This window comes from Eulemur rufifrons, unplaced genomic scaffold (genome assembly GCF_041146395.1).
Source record: "Eulemur rufifrons isolate Redbay unplaced genomic scaffold, OSU_ERuf_1 scaffold_43, whole genome shotgun sequence".
NCBI classification, from domain to species: domain Eukaryota; kingdom Metazoa; phylum Chordata; class Mammalia; order Primates; family Lemuridae; genus Eulemur; species Eulemur rufifrons.
In genome coordinates, this window is record NW_027182825.1 from 1,755,040 (window position 1) to 1,761,512 (window position 6,473).

The following is a 6,473-nucleotide window of genomic DNA, read 5'->3' on the forward strand; positions in this document are numbered from 1 at the left end:
TTCAGGGTTAGGGTTATCTGTTAAAGGTATTGTTTATGCTTAGCGCACGGGCCCTGTCTGCATTAGGCGGGCGAGGGTAGTTTAGGGGGCTGGGATTGTACCCGGGAACCCACTCTATCATACTCTGGGTATGGGCCCGTGGGTTTCATGCAGGACACAGTGGAAGAGCCTCCTTTCACACATGGCATGGGAGGATTGCAGGCTTTCTAAACTCTAAGAAAGCAAGAAGTCTGAGAATTAGATTTAGGGTTAGGATTATGGTTAGGGTTAAGGATGAAGTTTAGTGTTAGGGTGAGGGCTTAGGGTTAGGGAATAGGGTTAGGGTTAAAGGTTACTCTTAGGTTTAACGGTTACACTTTGGTTTAGGGTTGAGGTTTACGGTTAGGGTTAAGATGAGGGGTTAGGGTTTGGAACAGGGTTAGGGTTAAGTGTTAGGTTTAGGGTTGAAGATTAGGATTACGGTTAGGATTAAAGGTTAGCGTGAGAGTTAACGCTTAGGGTTAAGGTTAAGTGTTAGGGTTTAGGGTTAGGGTTAGGGTTAGTTTTAGGGTTAGAGTTATGTGCTATTGTTTGTGTTAGAGGTTAGGGTTAAGTTTACTGGTCATGGTTAGGATTACGTTTAGGGGTTAGCATTAGGGTTAGGGTTAGGGTTAGGGTTAAGGGATAGGATTAGGGTTAAGTGTTGGGCTTAGGGTTAGGGTTTAGTGTTAAGGTTAGCATTAAGGATTAGGGTTAGGGTCAGGGTTAAATGCTTGGGTGCGGGTAATGGTTAGGGTCAGAGTTTAGGTTCACGGATAGGGTTAGTGTTAAGGGTTACGGGTAGGTTTAGGGTTCAGGGTTAGTGTTAGCATTAGGGCTTAAGGTTAGGATTAGGCGTTAGGTTAGATTTTGGGTTAGATCTAGGCGTTAGGGTAAGGGCTAGCGTTAGGGTTAAGAGATAGGGTTAGGTTTAATGCTTAGGATTAGGGTTAGGGTTTGGGGTTAAAGTAAGTGTTAGGGCTTAGGTTTAAGGATCCAAGGTTGGGGTTATTTTTAGCTGTAGTGTTAGGGTTAGGGATAAGGGATCCCATAAGCATTAAGGGTCTTCCTTACTGTAGGGTTAAGGGTTAGGCTTAGAGTTAAAGGTTAAGGTTAGGGTCAGGGTTAAGATTTAGGGTGAGGGTTAACAGTTAGGGTAAAGGTTAAGCGTTAGGGTTAGGGATTAGTGATTAGGGTTTTTGGTTAGTGTTAGGGTTAGCGGTTAGGACTTAGTGTTTTATGAAGGGGTATGGTTAGAATTAGGATTGGGGTTAGAGTTAGGGTGAGGTATAGCGGTTAGGTTTAGGGGTTAGTTTTAGGGTAAAAGGATAGGATTAGGGTTACAGGTTGGGCTTAGGTTTAGGGTTTAACTTTACTGCTAGGGTTAGCGATAGAGTTCAGGGTTAGCTTTAGGGGTTCTGGTTAGGTTTAGGTGTTAGGTTAGTGTCAGGGTTAGGTCTAGTCGTGAGGGTAAGGTTTAGGGTTATCTTTAAGAGCTAGGGTTAGGTTTAATGGTTAGGATTAGGATTAGGGTTAAGGGTTAGGGTAAGGCTTAGGGGTTAGGGTGAAGGGTTAGGGTAAAGGGTTAGGGTTTTTGCTAGGCATAGCGTTGGGGTTAGAGTACGGGTTACTGTCAGTGTTAGGGTTGTAGGTAGGGTTACGGTTAGGGTTAGCGGTTTAGAATTAGGGTTAGCGATTAGGTGTCACAGTGATGACTAGGAGATAGGGTTAGAATTATGGGATAGGGGTTGTTCTCAGGACATGGGTTACGCATTAACGTTAGGATAAGAGGTTAAAGTTAGGCGCACGGTGAGGTTTACGTGTTAAGGGGAGAAATAGGAACAGGGTTGGGTGTTATGTTCAGGGTTAGGGTTATCTGTTAAAGGTATTGTTTATGCTTAGCGCACGGGCCCTGTCTGCAGTAGGCGGGCGGGGGGAGTTTAGGGGGCTGGGATTGTACCTGGGAACCCACTCTATCATACTCTGGGTATGGGCCCACGGGTTTCATGCAGGACACAGTGATAGAGCCTCCTTTCACGCATGGCATGGGAGGATTGCAGGCTTTCTAAACTCTAAGAAAGCAAGAAGTCTGAGAATTAGATTTAGGGTTAGGATTCTGGTTAGGGTTAAGGATGAAGTTTAGTGTTAGGGTGAGGGCTTAGGGTTAGGGATTAGGGTTAGGGTTAAAGGTTACTCTTAGGTATAACGGTTACGCTTTGGTTTAGGGTTGAGGTTTACGGTTAGGGTTAAGATGAGGGGTTAGGGTTTGGTACAGGGTTAGGGTTAAGTGTTAGGTTTAGGGTTGAAGATTAGGATTAGGGTTAGGATTAAAGGTTAGCGTGAGAGTTAACGCTTAGGGTTAAGGTTAAGAGTTAGGGGTTAGGGTTAGGGTTAGTTTTAGGGTTAGAGTTATGTGCTATGGTTTGTGTTAGAGGTTAGGTTTAGGTTTACTGGTCACGGTTAGGGTTACGTGTAGGGGTTAGCATTAGGGTTAGGGTAGGGTTAGGGTTAAGGGATAGGATTAGGGTTAAGTGTTGGGCTTAGGGTTAGGGTTTAGTGTTAAGGTTAGCATTAAGGATTAGGGTTAGTGTCAGGTTAAATGCTTGGTTGCGGGTAATGGTTACGGTCAGGGCTTAGGTTCACGGATAGGGTTAGTGTTAAGGGTTACGGGTAGGTTTAGGGTTCAGGGTTAGTGTTAGCATTAGGCCTTAAGGTTAGGATTAGGTGGTAGGTTAGATTTAGGGTTAGATCTAGGCGTTAGGGTAAGGGCTAGCGTTAGGGTTAAGAGATAGGTTTAGGTTTAATGCTTAGGATTAGGGTTAGGGTTTCGGGTTAAAGTAAGTGTTAGGGGTTAGGTTTAAGGATTCAAGCTTAGGATTATTTTTAGCTGTAGTGTTAGGGTTAGAGATAAGGGATCCCATTAGCATTAAGGGTCTTCCTTACTGTAGGGTTAAGGGTTAGGCTTAGAGTTAAAGGTTAAGGTTAGGGTCAGTGTTAAGATTTAGGGTGAGGGTTAACGGTTAGGGTAAAGGTTAAGCGTTAGGGTTAGGGATTAGTGATTAGGGTTTTTGGTTAGTGTTAGGGTTAGCGGTTAGGAGTTAGTGTTTTAGGAAGGGGTATGGTTAGAATTAGGATTGGGGTTAGAGTTAGGGTTAGGTATAGGGGTTAGTTTTAGGGTAAAAGGATAGGATTAGGGTTACGGGTTGGGCTTAGGTTTAGGGTTAAAGTTTACTGCTAGGGTTAGGGATAGGGTTCAGGGTTAGCTTTAGGGGTTCTGGTTAGGGTTAGGTGTTAGGATAGTGTCAGGGTTAGGTCTAGTCGTGAGGGTAAGGTTTAGGGTTAGCTTTAAGAGCTAGGGTTAGGTTTAATGGTTAGGATTAGGATTAGGGTTAAGGGTTAGGGTAAGGCTTAGGGGTTAGGGTGAAGGGTTAGGGTCAAGGGTTAGGGTTTTTGTTAGGCATAGCGTTGGGGTTAGAAGTAAGGGTTACTGTCAGTGTTAGGGTTGTAGTTAGGGGTACGGTTAGGGTTAGCGGTTTAGTTTTAGGGTTACAGATTAGGTGTCACAGTGATGACTAGGAGATAGGGTTAGAATTATGGGATAGGGGTTGTTCTCAGGAAATGGGTTATGCATTAACGTTAGGATAAGAGGTTAACGTTAGGCGCACGGTGAGGTTTACGTGTTAAGGGGAGAAATAGGAAAGGGTTGGATGTTATCTTCAGGTTTAGGGTTATCTGTTAAAGGTATTGTTTATGCTTAGCGCACGGGCCCTGTCTGCATTAGGCGGGCGGGGGGAGTTGAGGGGGCTGGGATTGTACCCGGGAACCCACTCTATCATACTCTGGGATGGGCCCGTGGGTTTCATGCAGGACACAGTGGTAGAGCCTCCTTTCACGCATGGCATGGGAGGATTGCAGGCTTTCTAAACTCTAAGAAAGCAAGAAGTCTGAGAATTAGATTTAGGGTTAGGATTCTGGTTAGGGTTAAGGATGAAGTTTAGTGTTAGGTTGAGGGCTTAGGTTTAGGGCTTAGGGTTAGGGTTAAAGGTTAATCGTAGATTTAACGGTTACACTTTGGTTTAGGGTTGAGCTTTACGGTTAGGGTTAAGATGAGGGGTTGGGGTTAGGTACAGGGTTAGGGTTAAGTGTTAGGTTTCGGGTTGAAGATTAGGATTAGGGTTAGGATTAAAGGTTAGCTTGAGAGTTAACGCTTAGGGTTAAGGTTAAGATTAAGGGTTTAGAGTTAGGGTTAGGGTTAGGGTTAGTTTTAGGGTTAGAGTAATGTGCTATGGTTTGTGTTACAGGTTAGGGTTAGGTTTACTGGTGACGGTTAGGGTTTCGTTTACGGGTTTCCATTAGGGTTAGGGTTAAAGGATAGGATTAGGGTTAACTGTTGGGCTTAGGGTTAGGGTTTAGTGTTAGGGTTATCATTAAGGATTAGTGTTAGGGTAAGGGTTAAATGCCTGGGTGCGGGTAATGGTTAGGGTCAGGGTTAAGGTTCACGGATAGGGTTAGTGTTAAGGGTTACGGGTAGGTTTAGGGTTCAGGGTTAGAGTTAGCATTAGGGCTTAAGGTTAGGATTAGGCGGTAGGTTAGATTTAGGGTTAGATTTAGGCATTAGGGTATGGGCTAGTGTTAGGGTTAAGAGATAGGGTTAGGTTTAATGCTTAGGATTAGGGTTAGGGTTTGGGGTTAAAGTAAGTGTTAGGGGTTAGGTTTAAGGATCAAAGGTGAGGGTTATTTTTAGCTGTAGTGTTAGGGTTAGGGATAAGGGATCCCATTAGCATTAAGGATCTTCCTTACTGTAGGGTTAAGGGTTAGGCTTAGAGTTAAAGGTGAAGGTTAGGGTCAGTGTTAAGATTTACGGTGAGGGTTAACGGTTAGGGTAAAGGTTAAGCGTTAGGGTTAGGGATTAGTGATTAGGGTTTTTGGTTAGTGTTAGGGTTAGCTGTTTGGAGTTAGTGTTTTATGAATGGGTATGGTTAGAATTAGGATTGGGGTTAGAGTTAGGATGAGGTATAGGGGTTAGGTTTAGGGGTTAGTTTTAGGGTAAAAGGATAGGATTAGGGTTACGGGTTGGGCTTAAGTTTAGGGTTAAAGTTCACTGTTAGGGTTAGGGATAGGGTTCAGGGTTAGCTTTAGGGGTTCTGGTTAGGGTTAGGTGTTAGGTTAGTGTCAGGGTTAGGTCTAGTCGTGAGGGTAAGGTTTAGGGTTAGCTTTAAGAGCTAGGGTTAGGTTTAATGGTTAGGATTAGGATTAGGGTTAAGGGTTAGGGTAAGGCTTAGGGGTTAGAGTGAAGGGTTAGGGTCAAGGGTTAGGGTTTTTGTTAGGCATACGTTGGGGTTAGAAGCAAGGATTACTGTCAGTGTTAGGGTTGTAGGTAGGGTTACGGTTAGGGTTAGCGGTTTAGAATTAGGGTTAGGGATTAAGTGTCACAGTGATGACTAGGAGATTGGGTTAGAATTATGGGATAGGGGTTGTTCTCAGGAAATGGGTTATGCATTAACGTTAGGATAAGAGGTTAAAGTTAGGCGCACGGTGAGGTTTACGTGTTAAGGGGAGAAATAGGAACAGGGTTGGGTGTTATGTTCAGGTTTAGGGTTATCTGTTAAAGGTATTGTTTATGCTTAGCGCACGGGCCCTGTCTGTATTAGGCGGGTGGGGGGATTTTAGGGGGCTTGGCTTGTACCCGGGAACCCACTCTATCATACTCTGGGTATGGGCCCGTGGGTTTCATGCAGGACACAGTGGTAGAGCCTCCTTTCACGCATGGCATGGGAGGATTGCAGGCTTTCTAAACTCTAAGAAGGCAAGAAGTCTGAGAATTAGATTTAGGGTTAGGATTATGGTTAGGGTTAAGGATGAAGTTTAGTGTTAGGGTGAGGGCTTAGGGTTAGGGATTAGGGTTAGGTTTAAAGATTACTCTTAGGTTTAACGGTTACACTTTGGTTTAGGGTTGAGGTTTACGGTTAGGGTTAAGATGAGGGGTTAGGGTTTGGTACAGGGTTAGGGTTAAGTGTTAGGTTTAGGGTTGAAGATTAGCATTAGGGTTAGGATTAAAGGTTAGCGTGAGAGTTAACACTTAGGGTTAAGGTTAAGAGTTAGGGTTTAGGGTTAAGTTTAGGGTTAGTTTTAGGGTTAGAGTTATGTGCTATGATTTGTGTTAGAGGTTAGGGTTAGGTTTACTGGTCACGGTGAGGGTTACGTTTAGGGGTTAGCATTAGGGTTAGGGTTAAGGGATAGGATTAGGGTTAAGTGTTGGGCTTAGGGTTAGGGTTTAGTGTTAGGGTTAGCATTAAGGATTAGGGTGACGGTCAGGGTTAAATGCTTGGGTGCGGGTAATGGTTAGGGTCAGAGTTAAGGTTCACGGATAGGGTTAGTGTAAAGGGTTACGGGTAGGTTTAGAGTTCAGGGTTAGAGTTAGCATTAGGGCTTAAGGTTAGGATTAGTCAGTAGGT